The sequence below is a fragment of the Vulpes lagopus genome, chromosome 6 (assembly GCF_018345385.1).
Source record: "Vulpes lagopus strain Blue_001 chromosome 6, ASM1834538v1, whole genome shotgun sequence".
Lineage (NCBI taxonomy): Eukaryota > Metazoa > Chordata > Mammalia > Carnivora > Canidae > Vulpes > Vulpes lagopus.
In genome coordinates this window covers 124,320,691-124,333,476 of record NC_054829.1, presented here as the reverse complement: position 1 = coordinate 124,333,476, position 12,786 = coordinate 124,320,691, and positions in this window count along the sequence as shown.

Sequence of the window (12,786 nt, the reverse complement as noted above, 5' to 3'; positions counted from 1 at the left end):
ATTTTAAGTCTTCTGAATTCCTAATGAATTTCACAGTACCATTACCATCAATCAAAGCTGTTTTATTGTTATTCATGTTCGAGTCATCATAAAATCACAATGACTTGCCAAAGTAGGCAATATGAAATGTACTATGATTGAAAGCCATAATGGCTGAGTCACTAGTTTGTATAAAGTATATGATACCCTCAGTTATGTTTCTTAAGCATTTATCATTTTAAAATTTAGAAAATGTATTCAATCACTTGCACAGCTCACTGAACCAAAATGTTGAATCAAATAATATATCACACAGAAGACAGAAAAAATATAACAAAATGTCAAGATCCTTTTACAATTTTGTTTAGTCACAAATGTTGCTAGTCTTTGACTCTTTCTTATTACAAAACAGATTTAATTTAAAGTGAAAAATACATTTCAGTGATACACAATACAAATAATCTAATCAGGAAGATCTTTTTAGATGGTCCAAACAGTTCCTCCATAGTCCCAAATCTAAGATTTTCTTCATTAGTTTCTAGACATAGGGCGAATAACAAACTATTTCCTCCTCATTCTGTAAAGAAAAATGTTCAGTGGCTGTTTTCCTAAGTGTTTTAACTGGAAAATCATTCCATGGTATGTTTGTACTTTTATGAAAAAAACATTTGTTTGGAAAAACATGTTTGAGAATATTTATTACTATGTTATGCCCTATTATGGGTAATATGGGATGGTTTTAGGTGCAACACAAATCTTGAAAATATAGAACGTAGATATTTCTCATTTTACTTGAACAAATTTTCAAAAATTATTTTCACAGAACATCATTCTAAATACATGTTCTGTGGATAGTGCAGAGCTGGGGAGCTTTGGCAAAAGATAGTCTAGAGCAAGAGCATCTAAAGAAAAAAAAAGGCTTCTTGTTTAGGTGCCATTTATAGATGTTTCTTTGAAAACATTACTATTCCTCCTTCTCATATTTTTTATTCTAGAAATAGTATCATAAATATTAAACAAAGTTTGACTATTTACAAAAATACAGCATTATCTGAGTGGCTACAGCACCACAGTGCCATTTTTGTTCCTCACGGATGCAAACCCTGATTATAGTGTTCCAAACAGCTTTATTTAGAGTGAGAAACCAGCCTATCCAACCCAGAACCTTAGGATCTTGGCATTTTATAACCTTTAAATTCCAACAGAATGGTGGCGGAGATGAATTTTTTAGGGTATACAATCCAGAGTTAATATTTGGGTTACTATATGTGATTCCCTGCCATGCCAACTACTGAGCCTGGTTAATTCTTCCTTTCATGACTTATGGCAATGTTAGGCCTAGTTAAGGGATATCAGTTCCACATGCCTGGCTCTAATACTTTGAAGGAACTTTTACTCCAAAAGGAAAAAAAAAAAAAAAGATATTTGCAGGTAATGGCACTGATCTCAAACTTAAACACTGCATCTGAGGTTGTTGGTGGTGACTCATTTCCTAGTGGGTTTGCTTTTCGCTTAGATTTTCACAGTGTTGGATGCATAAGCGAATTTAATTGGATTGCATTTGTTGTAGGAATACACCCATGCAGGATAGATCTTCCCACTTCTCTTTCTAACAATATACAACTTCAATCTGGTAGCATATGTCCTGAACTCAGCAAGACAATCAAAGACAAAGTGAAGTCTGATGTGGAATTCAGAGAAGTGTTAGAGGGACAAATGAAAACATGTACGTTGAATTATTGCAAAATATTGATGGCCAACAGTACCAAACAGTGTAGGCACCTCTTCAAGGTCAAACTTTCCTTGTGTGTACTTTGGCCCATCTCACCTGGGTATAATATTCTAAGAATTACTGTTTCTTTTAATTTTTTGCATTATTACTCATCCCATCTTTTTTTTATGATGCCCAGAGTAAAATTATTATATCTCCAGAATTAATAATGAAGCCTTCTCACCCCACATTCCTCAATTACTACAATCACATTATCCTTTTTCTCTTTACAACAAAAGTGTTGTTACTATATTCTCTGCTTCTACTTCTTCTTTTTCTCATCTATATATGTCAATTTGCTCTTGATCACCATAACCTACTGGAACTTCGCTTGCTTCTCCATCAATGATCCCACTGATGCTTTACTGCGATCCAATGGCTGGTTGGTACTTCTCTAATATGACCTATCTGTTTGCACAACCAGAGGAGATCACTCTTTCCTGTTTGACACACTGTTTTGTACATTCTACAGCATACATCTTCTGGGGTTTTCTTTACAACACACTCCCAATTTCCCCTCTGGTTCTTCCAGCATCTCCAAACACTGGAGGCCCCAGAGCTCAATTTTCACACCTCTTCTCTACTATTTACTGTAAATGCTCTAATATGTATGACCTTATGGATTTTAAACACTAAATACGCTGACAACAAATTAACACCTCCACTGAAATCTTCTTCTGAATTCCAGGTTAGCACACTTGCAATTTAAATTCCCTGTTGAATAATTCTAAAAATCTATATCGTGTCTAAATCCAGTTCTGGTTTTTTGTTTGTTTCATCAGACTGTATTTTTTTTTCTTTTAGCATGTCTTATAATTTTTTTTTTGAAAGCTGGACTTGATATACCAGATAATAGGACTGAGACAAATAGCCCTTTCATTTGAGGACTTAGGTGATTCTGGTTAGTGGTCAGGCGGTGTGTAATGTTTGTTGTAGTTTTAAGTACCAGAGGCCTCAATTCCCTCTAGTGTTCTTGTTCTATTTTCTTCCTCTGTGTTATATTTTGATTATCTGAGGACTCTTCCTCAGATAGAATTTCTACACTGCGGCTCAAGGAGTAAGTGTATTGAACACTGGAGTCCTAGATGTGAAGTTAGGTGTCAAGGAGGAACAGCATTCTAGCCCTAGGATTAGGGCTCATTCTTTTAATGGGCTTGTGTGTCTGGTCTATGAACTTTATAAGTGTTTCTTATTCTCATCCATCTTTTAAGTGAGACAAGAGGGACGGAATGGGGATAGCATGAGGTAAAAGCCCAAGTGGAATGAAAGTGTTCTAAAGTCTTTTCCCGCTAAACAGGGGCCTCTGTTACGGAGGAAGCAATGGACCATATTTCACAATGGTCCTTTTCTCTCTCTGCTGGTGCCACAAAGGACTCTTTCCTGGCTCTTCTGAGAATCTGTTCAGATTCCTGGAGATAAAGGCTATCACATTCTGGAGGAGGCTGCTGGAAGACTGTTCCAGGAGGAATTTCTCAGTCTTATTCAGATCCCTCAGCTTTTAGCCACTCATCAAAGTACTGTTTAAGTGTTCCTATCAGTTTATGGCTGCAGCAGCTTTTGCTCCAGCCAACGTGATATTTGGCCGTGATCCACTGGATTTGCTTTGTCTCTCTAGAATCGGGGATAGTGGTTTGCCCTGTGACCCCAATTCTCTGATGAATCCAAGAGAAGTCATTGATTTCCAGTTTGTTCAGCTTTTTCTTAATGTAAGGACAGGAGTGATGACTCTAAAGTCTTTACACTTTGGAGCTAAAACTGGAAGTCCTATATCAATAATGTATTCAAGATCTCCACTTACATTGACTACTCAAAATCAACTGTTCAAAAACTAAGTCTGATCTCCACTTGCCAGCATTCAACTTGTTTTTCCCTGTCTTTCCCATATCATTAAACGACAAATCTATCCTTATTTTTATGCTTCGACCCTAAATTTTAGAAATAGTTTTATTATTATCTATCACAACTCATACATTTTCTATGAGGAAACTCAGTAGACTTTTTTTTCTTACTTTTTTTTTAATGCTTTAAGGTTAATCATTTAATGTATTAACATCTTCACTTATACAATTTGCATATACAGGGAAAAACAGGTTCTGAGGACACAAGAGAATACCAGAGACAGGGAAGCAATCAGAAAATAGATAAATTCTAGGGGTGAAAAATGGAACTGCATTCCATGCCTGTGTCTACATAAACTTGGGAAGGAGAAAGAAAAATGAAACAGGATCATAACTAATGTAGAAAATATACTTGGGCCATTTGTCTGAACCGTACAAACTTCCTGGGGTTCCTGGTCTGGCCTGTTTCAGGACGATCATCTGAAACATAGCCACTGGTCTCTCCCTTCTCTTTACTAAGACTCTGAAGTGCACTCCAGGAATTAAAAGATCAGATTGGCACGTGTGCAAGGTCAGTGGCCAAACTCAGTAGACTTTGTCACCTCTGTTACCGCTTTCACCACCCCCCACCTTGGTCCACCCATCAATATGATTACATGGATTATCACAAGAACCTCATAACTGGCCTGCTTACTACTGCCCTTCCCAGAGTATACTCCATTGTTAAAACATTAGCAAACTAGATCCTTTTCAAGGATGAAAACAGTCTTGTCACTCACATTTTCACCATTCTAGTATTTACTCTCTCACTATGAATAAAATTCAAAAAGCTATAATTAGGTAAATCTCTATCTATTACCTCTGCTCTAGCATTGCTGCCCTCAGCTCCAGCCACAATGACTTCTGTACTATACTTGGAACTCGTGTGTACTCCTTCAGGGCCTTTTCATTTATTCTTCTATCTTCTCTACGTTATCTCCTGTGCTATATTACTGACTTCCATTCTGTGTTCAGATTCCATCTTTTCCATGAGGTCATTCCTTGACCAATGCATTTAAAATCAGCTGCACCTCAGGTTATCTTCCTTCACAGCACCTTTCGTGTCCTTAATGGCATGTATTTATTTCTGTATGCGTGCATTTCTGTGTGTGTCTCTACCAGAAGAATACAAGATCCCTGAAAGCAAGTGTATTTAACTATTTTGTAAACAAATGCATCACTTGAGTCTTGAGAACTGAAATATAATAGACATTTAATATATATTTATTGAATGAATGACTAAATATTAGTCCATTGAAATAAGAATATTCTGGTTATATTCTCTGTTCTCAGATAACAAAAGCATACAGACCTAGTTATATTCATAGATTATTTTTATACTTAAAACAGTTAGTTTTTGTGTTTAAATTTAATGTGAAATTCTGACCTTCTTATAGGTTAATAAAGGGGAAAGAAGAGAATACTGATGAATGAAGCCCAAATGGGATGAAAAGTGTCATTTAGTGTCATTTATTGTTTTCCTCTAACTCCTTTTTTCTCTAGACTCTATTTTTAATACTAAACATTTTGGCAAGTGGGCCGACTTGATGTTAGTAGCTACACTTTTATAATCTGGATAAAAACATTTATGTTAAGAGATATATACTTTCTGAAAAATGTACAACTTTATCCTTTAAATAGGACCTCAAAATAGCGAGTGCTTGCTTTTCAACTTTATTTTCTTCTATTTAATCATTTCTTAAAATTACTTAAGCAGCTCCTCATATTCGTAGAGTTTATACTTAGACATTAGATCATGTACTTATCTTAAATCTCAGACTACTTAGTCATTAAAACTTTTCTAAGAACCTGCATTTCTAATATAGAATCACTTCTAAATTAAATTTATAATCAATTAATCATTTCTCTAATAGTAATGATCATTATTATAATAATGTATTTTTCCTAATTTTCATAATCATGTTACAAGTAGCAGAAAATGTCACAGCTTGTTAGAAGTTTGAGAGTGACATAGGTCTCACTTCTGTTCCTTCCAGCTAATAGAAATTATTAAAGAATGCTGACACATTTTTATACTTCCTACCCATCCCTATAGTTTTTCCAATGAAATATGAAATGGTACTTCTTTTTCCATCCAAGGAAAGAAGACCCTAAAAAATATGAAGAACACAAAACATGGAGTAGTAAAAGGAATTCAAGCTATTGTTCGACATTGACTTAAGTAAAAAGACCCGTCTGTGTAAATACTAGCAATAGAGTTGGAACAATTTCACTCACACCTCTAAACAATTTCTTCTCTGAAAATTACAAAGATATTGCATTACTTACTATTTTACCCCCATGCTTATGTAGAAATGCCTTCTACAGAAGATGTTAGCATTCCCATTTGGCAAAAGCATTATTTTTTATTTATAAGTAAGTTTCTGCATAAGGAAAAGAGAAGCTGACAATTTTCCCACTAAAAAAACTGGCTTCTTCTTTTTAGAAATAATTAAAATTCTATGTGCAGTTTCCAGGAAGAATAATACAAGGTAAACATCCACTCGCTTTGAAATGAAAACTGCAAAAGCCCCATTTAATTTATTGATACATATATTTTATTGATACAAATAAGAATTTATCTTTTTATGCATTTCAAAAATACTATAAATGACTATATGAGAAATGAACAGACCTTCAACTGCATGTGAGAAATTCAAAGTAAATAATTTAATACAGTTTATTTTATAATTGTTTTTTTAAATTCTGATACTTATGTCATATTCTACCTTTATGATGGAAATTGTAGTTATTTAAAATAAACTGTGCTACTGATCTAGAATTTAGAGAGATTTCACTTCATATTAATTTTCATAAATGAAACAAAGTCTTGAATACATTCATAGAAAGTTCTATTCCTTACAAATAATATATTTCAACCATGTTCACATATTCAATAACAGTTGCTCCATTCAATTATGAATTAAATTCAGCAGACATTTATATGTTTACTGGATAATGGGTGTTACTGGAGGTTACTAAGAAATTAGACACTTTTTCCTCCCTGAAGGAGCTTAAAGCCTAATTATCAGGTCAGGCATGGGGGCCACCAATTTTTGTGTGTATGGCACCTAGGCACTTTGGCTTTGTCCACAAGCTATTTCTTTAAATTGTGAAATACAGAGTCAATAAAAAGATGAATTAAGTAATTATCCTATTCAATGGCCAAAAAAACTTCCAGAAAGTCTTCCTAAAGTTATACCGGTAAGCTATACCAGGGTTGGCTGGCAGTTATAATCTGGTATACCATTGTGTACTAAGATAATAAAAGAACACTTTCAAAGAAATTTTTGAAGGTGATAATTACAGTGTTGAGAGAGGATTATAACATTTCAAACTGTGAACTCTTCAGGTGCTGTATATAAAGATGCCAATCCCCATGACTTTCTCTTTTGAAATCGTGTGCTAGAGATTATTTTCTCTTTTATCATAATGCCTAGATAGAAGCCAGTTGGTGCTAATGCTACAAAGGACACATTCTGTCATTGCTCAAAGCTTATCTGAGCTCCATAAGTTCTAGAGCTTCATCTGATATCAGATCTCAGAAGTGACGTGTTTTATTGACCACAGTATGGTTTAAAGAGCAATTGTGAAACATTATTTATTAGGTATGTGTGTAGCTGGAATAAATATAGAACACAATAGCTTGATCATAAAATATTGCTGCAGATATTTTTGACATCCAGAGGCACAGAGAGAAGATTGCATTTTGAAGAAGAATGTGATTTTCAAACTGCAGCTTTTTTTCAGACCGAACACTTTCTGGTTGCAATTTCTTCTCATCTCCTAAACTTAAACTATACTGCGGTACAATGCAAAGCCAAGTTGAAGAATGTAAGGCCAAATGGATATATGGTTGAAAATTTAAATACCCTGTGTAAACTTAATTTTCTTACATTAATTGAATTTAAAGATTTCTTTAATGAAGTGAAATCATTTAAAATATCAGATCAATCTTGTGGTGTCTGGGTGGCTCAGACAGTTAAACATCTGACTCTTGACTTCAACTCAAGTCATATCTCAAGGTCTTGAGATCAAGGCTTGCTTTGGGCTCCACACTCAGCACAGAGTCTGCTTGTCCCTTTCCCTCCCCCTACTTGTGCACTTGCTCTCTCCCTCTCTCTCTCTCTCTCTCATTCTCTCTCAAACAAACAAATAAGTAAAATCTTTACAATATCAGGTCAAACTTTTGTTGTTGTTGTTGTTGTTGTTGTTAAAAATAACTGATTAACTGAAATAAGCTTTGGGACTTTGGGAGAGTATTTTTTTTTTTCCTTGTGGGTAGAGCCATGTGAAGTAAAATGAAATGATTTTTAAGACATTTTTTAGAAATAGAATTTTCCGTCTTGGAGCATTCTATAAAGTTTGAAAGCAAAAGCATATCTTAGACAATAATGGCAATAACTTAATACTGTAATTTAGAAAGTAAGATATTTGTGCCATACATGTATCTAATGAAACATTGTAATTCATCACTCATAGCCTCTTTATTTCTGTAATTATAAAACTTATCAATTCTTAATAATTAGTTGTATTTTTAATTGTCTCTCTACTCTGATAGACCATAATATTTAAAAAAATAATAAATATGTTTGTCTTATTCATACTTTAATTTCTTTTAATTAATCAATTTATATTTTATACTTTAATTTCTGAAACCCAGCAGAATACCTACTATAGAGTATGGACTTTTAATACATATTACTTGACTGGCACACCATTGAGTGTTAAATGCATCTCCTTTTAAAATAATTAGTTAACTTTTGGATTAATAGGAAAGTATATCAATTACTTTAAAAAAACATTTGGACAAGTTAAAGTGATGTTATGAAAATCATTTATTTGAAATACACAAAAGAATAAAGTGGAACATTATTTTAAAGTTTTTTTTTTAAGTTTTTTTTTAATCTATTTATTCTTGGAGACAGAGACAGACAGAAAGAGAGAGAGGCAGAGACACAAGCAGCCTCCATTCAGGGAGCCTGATGTGGGACTCGATCCCAGGTCTCCAGGATCACATCTTGGGCTTAAACCACTAAGCCACCAGGGCTGCCCAATAAAGTGGAACATTTAAAAATGTTTAGAACATTATTGAACTTATTTCAAATATCTAGCTCTTTATAGATTAACTTTGAACTCAGTTTATAGAGAATTTTTAATCTTTTAATAAGATATTAAACAAATTTTTAAAATCATAGTACTGAGAATAAATATGGTTCTCAAAACATTCATCAATATTATATACATGGGTAGCCTTATTATTATTTTATTGTTATTTAATGAATGTCAGAGTTGGTCATCTTACGTATTTTTAATATATTTATTTTCTTGTTAAATAGGCACTAATTTTGTTCTTGATAATAGACTGCCATCTATATTTTTAGGTTATTTTCACATTACTGGCAACAAACATTAAATAAATTGGTCAAAAGAACAATTTCTGATAGAACATCTGTATGCTATTTATCTATTGGCTTATCTCAAAAGCTTGGAAAAAAATAGCCTAGTATTTTAATTAAAGATATTTTCATGCTTTTATTGTCAATCATAAATGCACTCACTTTTGTTGCAGTTTTCTCTTTTCCCTGAAAAATTTTCCCACATATAATTTAATTCTTGTTAATTTTATTATTTTTTCTTCTCTGTTTATTCCAAGTTTTACTATATTTGATTGTAAGCTATTTATATTTTAACCTTCTCTTGTCAGTTAAAATGAAATTTGTCAACAAGTAAGTCTATAGGCATTAAAATAAATTTTTAGTATAGTTGACACACAACTAATAATACATTAATTTCAGATGTACAACATAGTGATTCAACAAGTTTATACATAATGCAATGCTCACCACAACTGTAGCTACCATAGCTATCATCTGTCATCACACAATGCTATTACGTATCATTCACTACTTTCATTTTTTTTTTCCTTGACTTTTATTCCCATGACTTATTCAGTCCATGACTGGAAGTCTATGTCTAAAACTCTTCTTCATCCATTTGCCCATCCCTCCACCACTCTCCACTTTTGCAACCATCGCTTTCTTCTCTGTATTTATAGGTCCAATTCCACTTTTTGTTTCTGTATTTTTTAATTTATCTTGTTTTACATTCTACAAGGAATCTGTTAGTAGGAATGTAAATTGGTCCAACCACTGCAGAAAACAGTATGGAGGTTCCTAAAATAATTAAAAATAGGGGGCACCTGGGTAGCTCGGTTGGTTGAGTATCTGCCTTTGGCTCAGATCATAGTCTCAGGGTTCTGGGATTAAGCCCCATGGTTGGGCTCCCTGATGATTGGGGAATCTGCTTCTCCCTTTCCCTCTGCCCTTCCTCCCCACTCATGCCCTCTCTCCAGCTTGCTCTCTCCCAAGTAAATCAATAAAGTCTTTTAAAAAATTAAAAACAGAATTACAATATAACCCAATAATTCCAGTATTGGATATTTATCCATAAAAAATAAAAACACTAATTTGAAAAGACATATGCACTCCTATGTTTATTGTAGCATTATTTATAAAAGCCAAGATATAGAGGCAACTTTTGTTCATCAATAGACAAATGGATAAGAAGGTGTGACTCTGAAATATTTCTATTTCAATAATTAAAGAAACAAAAACAGAAAAGCATGCATTATTCATAATACTTTTAATAAATGTTTGTTAAATTTTATGCAATTATTTACATATAAATATCTTCCAAATACTTAATAAATTTAAAAATATGTATTGATTCATGTATTATTTATTCATTGAAAATTATGAAGCTACATCAGGAAAGGTGTTGGGTTAACTCAAATATTTATATTGGTCTAATATCAATACCAGATTGGATAGGGAATTTTCCTTCATGTCATTCATTCAATATTCAATAGTCTTTAATTCTTTATTGAGCCCCTATGAAATATTTTGGAAGTTGAGGACACAGTAGTAAAGATGACCTGATACCAATAATTTCATGATGGTTGTATGTGTGAAGTGCTGCAAGAAGTAAAAAAGCAGAATAAAAAGATACTAAAGAATGGTGGAGTATTTCGCTTAGAAATGGTTGTCAGCAGGATGCCTGGGTGGCTCAATAGTGCAGCGTTTGCTTTCAACTCTGGTCATGATCCTGGAGTCCCTGGATGGAGTCCCACATCGGGCTCCTTGTAGGGGTCTGCTTCTCCCTCTGCCTATGTCTCTGCCTCTCTCTCTCTGAGTCTCTTATGAATGAAAGAGTAAAATCTTTCAAAAAAGTCATCAAGGGCATTTGAGCAGAGATCTAAAATAATAGATGACAATGTAACTGGCAAAATGATAAACTAGGTAAAGATCAGCCTTACAGTTAGAAGACATAGCAAGTATGAAAACTTGATTTTTATTAGAAAAGCAACATTATGAATACTATTTAAAGGAACATATTACCAATACACATCTATAAGGACTTTTTAACGTTTTCAAAAATCAAGGTTCTTGATCCTTTTATTGCAGCTCTGCTTTTTAACCTTTTGTTTTGTTTTGTTTTACCATTTTATTTTTAAGTCATAAATTATTTTAAAAATATTTTCATATGCATAATGTCTCCTCTGTAGCCTAATGGTTTCATGTATTCACTAGTCTCCTCACAGTATCTAAAGGATGTAATCAGAATGCTAGCTGCCAGCCATGGTCCCCAGGTAAGAAATTCCTCTTGTTCAAATGAGGCCAAAAAAAGTTGAACGATTGGATTTGTTGTTTTGAAATATTTAATTAAAAATTTTATACATAATAACAAATACTATTCATAGAGTTTATGGGGAAGTAATCCTTTTATTTTCCAGAGATCTTCAAATACTCTTGTATTTCATTAATATTAACACTATGTTCATTTCCTCCCAAACTTTTATGTGCAGACCTCTTGTGATGTGCATAGAAAAATGCAAAATCAAAGACAAGTGAAGCTTTCTCAATAAGGAGTTTATACACATCTTTAGTGTTTTACATTGGATATTGTTATATGTTAGTGTGTTTAGCCTCAGATTTTCTGGGAGGGCTTTTTCTCCCAAATGGATTCATCATCTCATGGCATGAACTTATAAAATATCAATAGAGCAAAGTTCTTAGAGATCTATCATCTCACAGATACTTCTTTCACAAATATGCAAATTTTACCGATTACCAGATTTATATCCTTCTGTTAGCTTGTAAATGAGTCCAGAGGGAAATATCTCAAAGCAATATCTTTTAGAGTTTCTCATTATTCTTTTATCAGGCATAAGAACCTAATTAATTAGATGCATGTTAATGTGTATTATATTTAATGCATCATTCACTTATTGATATACATAGACATCCAGGAAATGTTTGCAGACCATTGCTTTTATCACAACATCCCCCCTGAGTAGACTGATGGACAGGTAACGGTAACTCAATTGTCTGGAAACATATTCGCATATTTACCCAGCATTTTAAAAGATTTTATCTATTTTTGAGGGAGAGAGTGGGAGAGAGAACATGATGGGAGGAAGGGTAGAAGAAAGGTAGAGACAGAGGGAAAGGAAGAATCTCTCAAGCAGACTCCTCCCTGAGTGCAGAGCCTAAGGTAGGGCTTGATCCCACAACCCCGAGATCATGACCTGAGTTGAAACCGAGAACTTGCTGCTTAACTGATTGCGCCACCCAGGCACCCCTACCCGACATTTTTAATGCATTATTTGTTTCAAACATTATGCTAGATATTGGGAAAATCAGATGAAAATAAAAGAGTTTACAACCCTTTGAAAACTGTAGCATATTTGTGAGATAATATAAGAGCTAAAAGGTGACTAGATGAAATATCACGGGAATGACAAAAATAGGCACAATGGTTTATGAGGCCTCTTCCTTCACGTTTGACTAAGGATGTTCTAACAGTACTTGAAGTGCTGGATAAAAGTCACGTTTTAACTCTATGCTTCTTCCACTGAGCATGTGAGCCTCAATCTCTCCATATCTCCCACGTACCAGAAAATTTGGAATTGGGTTTCTAATCCAAATATCCAAATACTCTATATAATCCCTTTATATAATGTCCAATTAACCCTGATCCCCCTACACATATATATAAAGAAGTGAGGAGGCATGATATAATTTCCTAAAGTGGTGGCAGTCTCTAAATTTTTTGGAGGTGGCTGGTTTGGGGTCACATTTCTGCGAACAATTGTAG